Genomic DNA, 11,089 nt, shown 5'->3' with positions numbered 1-11,089 from the left:
CCCTCAGTGGGTCTGCGTCCCCCTTGGGAATCCAAGGGGAAGTCACGGGTTTGCATAAAGGTGAGCCACAATTTGACTCATATTTTATTAGGCTCATTCTGGATGCCATCTTGAGAATAGCCTCCAAAGAGCAAAGGCAGAAGCCAGGAGAAAAAATACAAAGTACTAGAATAATCCAGGCACAGTGTAAGGGAGGCTCAGCCTAGGGTCCTGGCAATGGCGGAGACCAACAGGTGGCAGCTGCATATATTTTAAAAGTAGCTCCAGCAAAATTTCCAGAAGTCCTGCGTGTAGATTGTGGAAGAAGAGATAGAATCAAGATTGGCTTCAGGAGTTTGGGTCTGGAAAAATGTGAGGACATTGAGTGTTTGTCATCCTGCCTTCCTTGATCCTGACTCCTCAGTCCCATGAAGCCTCTGGTGACATTGCGGCTTTCAGTTACTTTTCTCGTATTCCCAGGGGCTGACTATTTCTAGGACTCGGCCTTGTTTGCTCACTGGCTCCTGACTCTGTGACCTTCAGGACCATCTTTGCTTCCTTCATCCACTTCTCATGCAGTCACTCAGTCTTCTGGGCCACACATGTCCATGTCCATGACCTGGTTTGATGGCCACCTTTGCACATCACATGTGGTGGGCTTTGCCTGCTATTGGTTTTACAAACTCTAGACAATGCACAGGGGTTGCTAGACATCTTCTGCACAATATGCGACATTTGCAAAAGAAAATATTTAATTCCAAGGATGATTCAGGATTCTTGTTAGAAAGTGGAAACCTATTTTTGACACAATTCTTCTGGTATGTTTTCTGACAGTTACTGGTCCAGCTATATGACGTTCCCCTGGAAGTTTCAGAGCATTACCATTAAATTTTCTCTGTCTGATGGCAGAGCTGTTTAGAAGAATGAAAATATAGTTCCTCCCATTATGCTAAGACCTCACTTGACTGGCATTTTCCACTGAGTCTCTGTCTGCACAAAGCCAAAATCACCCTTGCGGTCAGTCGAGGAAGCTCAAACCAATCAGGCAAGTCAGATATTAGGTGAAGGCACTGAACAGAATCTGCTGTTTGGGAGGCACATAGAAAGTTCTGGGTTCTCTACATTCTTTTCAAGCAACGGCAATGGTAACAGACCCCTGCTCAAGGGACGGGTGTTGGCTGCAACCCCGTTGATATGGAGCTCAAGCTTCTCCTCCCTAAGGAGTGAACTAACAAACGGTGTCAACCGTCTTCTTCCAGGCCATTTTCTTGGGTGCACACGTGGCTAGTACTCAAGGGACCTTGTTGTAATGACCCTTGGGGAGGGAGAAGAGGGACCATGTTAGCACTGAATCACATAGCACTTTGCTTTCCTTAGCGTTGGTCTTGCTGTGTCCCAGCACCTAACTGGGAGTCAAGCCCACGTTCTTGCCCCACAACTCAACTGAATTAAAGACAGATGGTCTGTAAGTAGGAATTTTGCACCATAATTGCTTTCTTTCTTACTGAGTTTGTTAGAGATCTTGTCATTAAGCCTTTCTGTTTTTGGGAAGTCCCACTTGTGTTGACATGGTTTATAGGTTATTCTGGAACTTATGTTCACCCATATGGGTCTCACTAAAATTAAGCTATTCAAGGCTTTACATGCAAAACTCAGTTTTTAATAGGAGCTGACCAGAGTGTGGTCTCTTTTCTTTTATGTCTTCCTTGGTGACGGGGTAGCCTAGGAACGAGCTAACCACATGAGATCAGCATGGCTAACAGAGGATGAGTGTGGTTAGAAGCTGGCGCCAGGCTCTCACCGTGAACTCGGAGGTGCTGGGTGGGCGCACAGCACATCTCCTCTCCTCGGCTGGATTGACGGCTCAGAATGGGGACACTCTCCTGTAATTGTGTGCCATTCGAACCTTTAGCTCTCCCTGATGGCACTGTATGTGTTGCGCTGTCAGGATTGTTTTGTTTGGCTGACGACTATGATGATTTGTTGTCCTTTAAAAGTCTTGAGAAAAGTCACCTAAATGACACTTTGCCTTAGAAATTTGGCTTTGGTTCAAGACAGTCTCAGGGAATTTGCCACTGTGTGCCAAGAGGTTTTTAAAAGATCTATTTTTTTATGTAAGGTCATAAGCAGATCTTAATTTTTTTAATGTTTATTTATTTTGAGAGAGAGAAAGAGATAGAGTGTGAGCAGGGGAGGGGCCCAGAGAGAGGGAGACACAGAATCCGAAGCAGGCTCCAGGCTCCTAGCGGCCAAGGGGCTCAAACTCAAACCCTGAGATCATGATCTGAGCCCAAGTCAGACACTTAACCGACTGAGCCTCCCAGGAGCCCCAGGCCTTAACTAGATCTTAATTATACTCCTAAGGAAGCAACCAGGTGACAGAAATGTAAACCTATGCCTGATGATAATTTTAATACTGGATCATGTGAAACTCATGCTTTCGAATCTTCCACGTTCTCTTTCCCACACTGTTCCACTAGATGGTCAGAAAACCCTGTGAGATCATCAAGGACAGCAGCCACTCTTCTGCACTCTTTTCTGAGAAAATGGAGACCACGCAAGGCTGGACAGCTCTTCCGGAACCAAGGCACCTGTGTGCAAATCTCCCCACTGGACAGCAGGAGGGTTTCCCTCCCACGTGATATCAAAAGAAACATCTCACCCAGTAGAGTTCATTTTAATAAGTTACAAAATGTACTAGTTACAAAAATGTATTCATTCCAATATTGGGACCCTATACTGGCATTGACCCGGGCCCACGTATGAGGCATCCTAGGCTCTAGGGGAAAGAATATAGCGTGCATCACATTGTACGTGTGCGATTTGAGTTGACAGGCTGTATAACGCACTAAGAAGTGTGGAGAGGTGTGTGAGGGTTTGCTTTATTCCTTCAAAATAAATTAAATACTGATTTCCTCTTTCAAACCAACTCATCACATTTGCAAAGTTCCTATAACGTGCAGATTTTGTTCTAAACATTACTTTCGTCTCCGAGTTCCGTATGCAATTGTACATTATCAATTATTCTCGGGAGACACTTCGGTGCCTTCTACCAGAAGATAAGATCGCTTTTCTCTCTCAACAAAGGAGTCGAGTGGTAACTAGCACACATTTTCCCAGCTGAGAAACTGAGGGCTGTTTATCTAGGGATTGGGGGTGGGGTGGGGGGAATGCACCGCACTTATCTGTAAAGTATCTCACAGAGGCACCCACCGGGTCCTTCACAAAACGAGGCAGGGCTGGAAACTGGGGAGAAAGCCTCTAATAAAATACCCACCACCGTATTTTTCCTTGACTCACATATAGTAATTTGATACAATTAGTACTATCTGCTTGACGAGGTCAATTTAGAAAAGCCTTGCACTCTTGAATGGGCTCCAAGGCAATTATATTCTTTCCTCGTGCTTCGTAATTGTTTACCTAATTTAACGTGCTTTCTGTGCATTTGTCAGGAGAATATTAATGTTTTACTTTACGATTTCCACCACCTTCCTAATCACTGCCTTCTTGTTATTCCTGTTTAGTGTAACATCACCTCCAAGCACAAGCAATGAAACGGGTTTAGGGGGAGAAAAAAAGTAAGTCCTGTATTATATCACCGTCTGGGGAGCCTGATGGTTTCTGCTGTGTTAATTTACACTAAAATCCATGACCCGGGAGCCTGATTGATTGCCAAGGGCAGGAATCCAGCCCCTGGCCTAGTTTATTTTGTGAACTGTAGCCTGAGATATCGCTGCAAGCCACAATGATATTGATTTGATATACACTAGATGGCTCTTTATGCTCTTTGGGAAATTTATTGTGCCGAGTCAGAACCCCGGCAGCCGGGGAGAAGCCGCTCTTTAAATTGAAGAGGGCTCTCATGGGTTGACCCCTGGGCCACTCGGGTTACCGAGTGGCCTGGGCGAGGCTAGGTCGGAGCGGGCCCCGGGGACCAGCGCTCATCAGTTTTGAATGTCAAATCCCTTCAGAGGACCTGAGTTATTGCTAATAGGAACTTGCTTGGGTCTATGACATTTGGATGCCCTATAAGTTAAACATCATAACACTTTCTTCATGTCAGAGTCTTTTAAATTATGGCTGAGCACACCACCTTTGCTCTTGGCCGCTTAGCAGCAGTCTCTGCTGTGCCGTGTGGGCCGACCTGCCTCCGAGGTAGGAGATCAGCACAGCTATTATCGGCCCAAGAGCTGCAACCGCACGGATCTCCCCGCGCCTATAAATTAGTAGGCTTGTCATGGGAGCCCCAATTGCAAGAACATTGTTGCCATCTTGTTTCTGCACAATCAAAGCCCAGTGGCCTTTGGCAACCCGCACAATAAAAGTTAGGATGCAATTCTGATCTTGATAGCTTTTACTGTTTCTTGGGGGAAGCTAGGCTTGTGCCGGGTGAAAGACGAGCAGGGAGAGAAAACATCACTCTTCATGGGCGTCTTATGCATGAAACAGAAAAGAAATCGTGTTTTGTTAGAAGCATTTGCAGCCATCTCTCCTCTTACGGAGGGCTGCCGTGTTTATAATTTCTAATTTCTGCTGAAAGATGTTATTCCATAACGGACCATTGTCACACTGGTAACAGATGACTTGATCTATCTCAATTGGCTTATTGTGATAAATTCTGAGTTTGAAGCTGCCGGCATGCCACGAGCATCATTTTACTCAAGTTCTGGAAACAGACTCATGATTCTGGCAAATCGTATTTCCAGGAGGGAGCTTTAGAAAGACAGCCCAGACTGTCTGTCGGAAATGTCTGACCGCCGGGGACTGCAGACATTAAAATCTAGAGCTGCACTGAATTGTTCCTAACAGTGGATTATATTTTATTGGAACCCATGTGGCCTTCTGTGTTGAAGGGGATACTGAGTGGCTTAATAACAGGGCACCTATGCTAACACGTGAGAGCAAAACAACACAATTGCATGGGAGACTCCGTTTATTCCATCCTTCATCGGCTTATGTATTGTGATTTTAAAGGTCCTGAAAAATGGCTTTCTGAAAGCATTGTTCAGGCAGGGGCTGGGGGGAGAAGGTGACAGGGATGAAGATGCACGCTTGTCGAGATGAGCACGGGATGGTGTGCAGAGGAGTTGCACTACGTTGTACACCTGAAACTAATATCACACTGTATTCCAGCCAGCTAGACTTGAAATAAAAACTTGGAGGGAATAAATAAAAATAAAAATAGAAGCACTGTTCACAGTACTTGGCCAAGATGCATGGAAACTTCCTATAAGTAGGTTCTTTACTGGATGTCTTGAGGAGCTACACCGATCTTAGCTAGGTGGAAGAAGAGAGAGTTTCACATACGACCATTAAGAAGCAGGAAGTGAGGCAGGAAGGTCCACAGCACCAGCGGCGGGGAATTAATGTTGATGGGGAACACGGCATGTGACAGACGGACGGGGCCGCCTGGCAGTGTAACTGCCCAGTTCCAGGGCTCTGAGCTGGTGAGGAAGGGGCCAGTCCTGAGCATGCCTCTGCCTGCTTCAGTTTCTTTTTCCCTGTGAGTCAATTGAAGTGAATAGTGAGCTTCAAAGGGTAGATGTGAAGGTGAAATGCGATAAAATACACAAAGGTCTAAGTCGGCTACAGACGTGTTACTAATGGTTAGGAACACAGCCCTCGGTGAATCCACTCAAGCCACCCTTTCAACACAGCACTGACGGAGTGGCTTGAAGGACAGACCTTTATTGTCTCACAGCTCTGGAGGCTGGAGGTCTGACTTCAGTTTGTCAGCAGGGTAGCTGGGTCGGAGGCCTCTCTCTCTGATTTGTACATGCCTTCTTCTTCCCATGTCCTCACATGGGTGACCCTCTTTGTGGGTCTGTGTCCGGATGTCTCCTTTCTCCAAGGACACCAGTCAGATTGGAAGAGGGCCCTCCGGGATGGCTCCATTTTACCTTCATCACCTCGGGAAAGTCCTTTCTCCAAATGCATTGATATTGATGTGCTGGGGGTAAGGACTCCAAATACAGATTTGGAGAGGGATACAGGTTAGTCCATAAGAAGTTCTTTCCGATGATGTGGCACGTGCCCCCAGGCTGTGACCATGTCTCATTTCTTCTGCTCTATCTCGCTGATATTGCTGTGGAGAGATCTCATATTGCTCAATGAGCCCATGGATGTGTAGAAGACACTGGGAATACACACGGGTAAGAAGAGAAAATGGAACTGATAGGATCTATCATTCTACCTCTCAGAAAAACATTGTGTTCAAACTTTGATGTATCTGCTCCCCTTGGCATATACGCAAATGTAAAAAGACTCTAACAAAGATGGAATTATACTCTTTAGAACCTGTTTCATTTTACTTAACAGATTATTAACATCATTCAGTGCCGCTGCAAATGGAGCCGCCTCGCCATTCATAATAACGAGAGAACATGTTACCTTACAGAGAAATCGTCATTTATTTATACAGTCCCGTAATTTTAAACACTTAACTTGTCTCCTTATTTTGCTCACATCAACCTTGTTGCGAGGCTCTGTCTCTTATATGTGCTCAGTCATTCTCTTAGGCTGTTCCTCTGGGGTTTTAACCCCATAAAGTCAAGGACTGTACCTAGCTTAGAGAATGATATATTGCACCGTGCGTGGAAGGCACTTAACGACACACTCCCGCAGGGCAGGAGCTTATATTCCAGAAGGAAGACGAAGGCAAGAGAACAACCCTTGCCTGGTCCTCCCACAGGCTGCTTGGGGGCAGGGCGAGGCGCCGGGGGAAGGGCCTGATACACAGACAGAGCTCACAGCTCAGATCACAGGCAGCTTGGACCCAACACAGAGGATACCAAAGACCTCCTTGCGTCATGTTCATGCACCAGCAAGCTCAATGGATAGTGAAGCGCTTTCTGCTGAGCGGTAGACTTTGGGCTCCCATGGGGCTTCCTTTGAAACAACTACATATATGAAGGTATTACTTGAGATATTTGGTAAGTATTGAAATGTTTTGAAAAGGTCAACTCTCGTCTGTTTTCCCAGAGCTGGAAATATTTATAAAAGCAATGCGGTTTATTAGTCTTTTGAAACACATCAAATAATTATCCCATCTGAGTTTCCAGACTTACAATATAGTTTTATTGAATTTCCATTGAAAGAACTATTATTCCAAATTTAGTAGGCACATTTATTTTTCCAGTTAAATCAGCAATGTTGTCTGTTTACAAGTTCATGAGGGCTAAAAGGGATAAGTCAGACCCTAGAACCTGAGGGACCTCAGAAATCCCCTTTCTCATCTTGATAAGACCAATGCCTGGAAAACAGTCTCTGTGCTTGAGCTATCATATGTGACAGTTAATCCAATACACACCAAACTCTATGGTTTAATCCAAAAGAGTCCAAAAGGATGTGGTCAGATAGTCACCAAGATGCCCTGAGGAATAGCTACCTTCTTAAAGTGTTCATTTTAAAGAGTCCTGAAACCTAAGTGTATTTTCATTCATTTTTTTTCTAACAGAATGAACACTTTTCAAATCTTTGAATTTTGAGGTTTATTTATTTTTATGAAGGTGTACAGGGGGTGTCTGGGTGGCTCAGTCAGTTAAGTATCTGACTTTGGCTCAGGTCATGACCTCACAGCTCATGAGTTCAAGCCTCATGTCGGGCTCTGTGCTGACAGCTGGGAGCCTGGAGCTGCTTCAGATTCTGTGTCTCCCTCTCTCTCTGCCTCTCCCCGGCTCATGCTCTATCTCTCTCTCTCTTTCAAAAATAAACATTAGAATACTTTTTTCTAAATAAAAGGAAGGTGTGTAATTGAAAATATAATTTGATTGGCAGGAATGCATGAATGTCTCAGCTGTGACTTGGTTGCCACAGAGCACTTGCCTGGACGGGACAGCTGAAGCATGCTGGTCAGTGGGGACGTTGTGCCCACAGGCTCTGTCTGGGCTAGACTGAGCACGCCTGGGACCTCTCCCATGTCGGCTGTCTGGGTGCTGGGGAGGTTCATGCATTTCCCAGAACCTGTGCTGAATTGTTTTCCTACCATCTACTGTCCGAAATTAACTGAGTCGTTATAGGTTGAGTATCTTGCATATAACTGAGTCTGTTTCTATCTTTGGTCTTCCCCACACTGCCAAGAACTGTAAACCCAAATGCAATTTATATAACCTGAAAACCTTGAGTTCTAGTGATTATGATACATAGATATGTATATGCGTGACTATATACACCTAATCACTCAAAAACATGTGGCTACGGACAACATATGCTTATCAACTAGCTGTAATCCCTCTTCCTCAATGGTGACAACCTCATTGATTTTAGGGCCCAGCAAGATGTTCTCCAGCTAATATTGGCAGACAAGAAGTAAGAAATGGAAAGGTAGTAGATGGCCTCAGCCATCCCAAGGACACACAGACTCTGACTGAGAACACTGCCTGATGCTGAGTCTTTCTAAAAGAAGAAGAGGCTGAGAATCCCAGGACTCGTGCTGGATGTCCATGAAGTGCCTGACAGAACCCTCTGAATTAAAGTAGAAGAAGGTGTTTTAAGACAGGAACGTGCCTTGAGATCAGGAGGCTAGAATCTGAGAGAAGAAGTTAGTTGATGGAGGTCACACATGTAATAACCAGCAAAATCCAGACTAGAATCCAGCTTGCTTAATCCAGTACAGCCTGATGCTATAGACGTGGTCAGCGGATGGACCGGATAACAACTGACGTCACACAGAGAGAGAGGTATGTGCTGAGGACCTTGGTTGTGAGCCTTTTCCGTTGTTATTACCAGACGACGCTCCCTATGATCCCTACTAGCCAGTGCACTATGCCCCGTGTAGGTGAGAAGGGTCCCTAAGTTTCCGGGGACCCTCCACAAGCGACCTCGGTGGAGGCCATGCCTATAGGTCCTGTGCGTTGCTGGGTGTCAGAGTCCACAGGCTTTGCACTGGGTCAGTTGCCCCTGTTGGAAAGTTTGGAAGCAGAAAAGTTCCTTGGAGGGTGAGAAATGGAAATCCAGCTAAGGAAAGGAAAACAGAGAAAACGAGGTGGAATATAGACCGTGACAATACAGTTTCCACCTGAAGGCAGTGGTGTGGGTTGAGGGCGCTCCCAGAAGTCCCCAAATCAACAAACATACACGGAGATGTGATTAGAACCACATGCTGTCATGGATGAGAACGAGGGGCATGTTACTCAATCATGACCAATTCCATCATCGTAGACAGAAAGACAGATGTTTGCCAAGACATCGAGCATCCTGTTAGTGGGAACATCCGTTTCATCCGGCATCGGCATTCTTTGAGATCGGGGATTGATAAGCCCCCTGGGAATGCTGATTCATTCTGGATGTGGCGTGGATTCTGGGAACATGTATGTGTAGAAAGCTCCCCAGGTAATTCAAAGCACACTCCAATGGAGAAATAATTTTCTAAGTTATGACTTAAAGTCACCTAAAATGTTAAGTTTCACGAGATACTAGTCTGAGTCTGTTCGGGCTGCTGTAACAAAATACCAACCGACTGGGTAGCTGATAGACACAGAAATTTATTCCAGACAAGTCTGGAGGATGGGAAATCCAAGGTCAAGGCCCCAGGATGGCTGAGTGAGGTCTCTCTTTTTGGTTCACAGCCAGCGCCTCTCCAGGGTGTCCTCACATGGGGGAGGGGCAAGGGAGCTCTGTGAGGTGCTTTATAAGGGCAGGGATGCCGTTCATGACAGCTCATCATGACCTAATGGCCTTCCAATGGCTCCACCTTCTGATACCATTCTCTTTGGGGGTCAGGATTTCAATATATAAAATTTGGAAGTCCACAAACTTTCAGACCATAGCATTACTCTTATGTGTAAAATATAAACTCTAACTGAAGCATTGTCTTGAGGACCACTGAGGAAGCACTTTAGGGCCCAGACACCTGCTACCCATCGGGAGTATGGCCGCTGCTTCCTCTGCAGCCACAGCCACACAATGGACCCCAGCAGTCTCTGACATGGCCCAGGGGTGGGGGAGGCCTGGAGTTTGAACAGAGGTGGTCTCTGGGGAGCCCCATATTCAAACCCTGCTCTCCTGCAGGAAGCAGTGAGTAAACTGCTCTATCCCAGGGTCCCACCCTATAAGGACAGAGTGTACGGGAGGGCGTGACATTTGAGCTTGTCAGATACATGAGGCAGTGGCGAGTCCCTGAAAGAAAAGCCAAACGGATATGTTGATATTTTGGACAAAAAGATGAAATGGACCAATTGGACACAGAGTTGAAGGAGGAGGCCAGAAAGGTGACTCAGGGAATCCCATGCTTTGGGGGGGGCTGAAAGGTCAGCACCTCTGATCACGAGGTCACAGGAGACAGCACGATTTGAGGGCTGGGGGTGGCTTGCCTTCCAAAGAGCCAAATCTCCTGTGGGAAATGACAACATGGTCCTAGGTGAACAAGGTTGGGATTTGGGGTCTACGCTCAGGAGCGCTCAGGGCAGGAAATAGAAGCTCGACAATTATCTCCATATATGTGGCTCTCCAGGTTGAAGCTGCCCATAGAGCAGTGTTATTTTTACACTAAGAGTCCTTTTTTCTCCACAAGTGCACTCAGACTGTTTATTCAGTTAAAGAAGCAGCCTCTTCCTCAAGAAAAGTGTGCCTGAATGTGGAATTGCTCTATCATTCAAGGATTTGATGAGACGATTTCGTTTTTCAATAGTCAGGGGTGATTCTGGGGGGAGATGCACAATTAATAGGAACTCTTGAAGGAGGAGAAACCTTCAACTAAGAGACGAGATGGAGAGGGACATGCAGGTGTGGAGCACTGTGATCCACACGGGGGCAAACGGAGACTCCGTTTTGGCCGGAGGGATCTGCTCTTCACTGTGGACAGGGTGAGCGGAGCTTAGGACCCCCAGCTCAGGACAGCCACCTGGGGCACCTGTCCACGGGACACATCGTGAAAGCACTTCCCCAGAGAGTCCCACTGAGAGAATGTTGCGGGGGCGGAGTCACCCGGAGGTCCTTATGAGGCAGGATTAGGATGCCTGGCCCCGGGCTATCAGAGAAATTGCCAGCTAGCCTGTTTATCAGAACCACCTGGAGTGCTTGTTAAAAGGAGAAAACACCTCCAGACTAGCTGGCGATTTCTCGGGGAGCCTCTAGTTCCGCCAGTCTGGGGATGCCCCGAGAATCTGCATAT

This window comes from Hyaena hyaena, unplaced genomic scaffold (assembly GCF_003009895.1).
Source record: "Hyaena hyaena isolate Hyena2069 unplaced genomic scaffold, ASM300989v1 scaffold_134, whole genome shotgun sequence".
Lineage (NCBI taxonomy): Eukaryota > Metazoa > Chordata > Mammalia > Carnivora > Hyaenidae > Hyaena > Hyaena hyaena.
The sequence above is the reverse complement of the archived record's forward strand: the minus strand, read 5'-3'. Positions refer to the sequence as shown.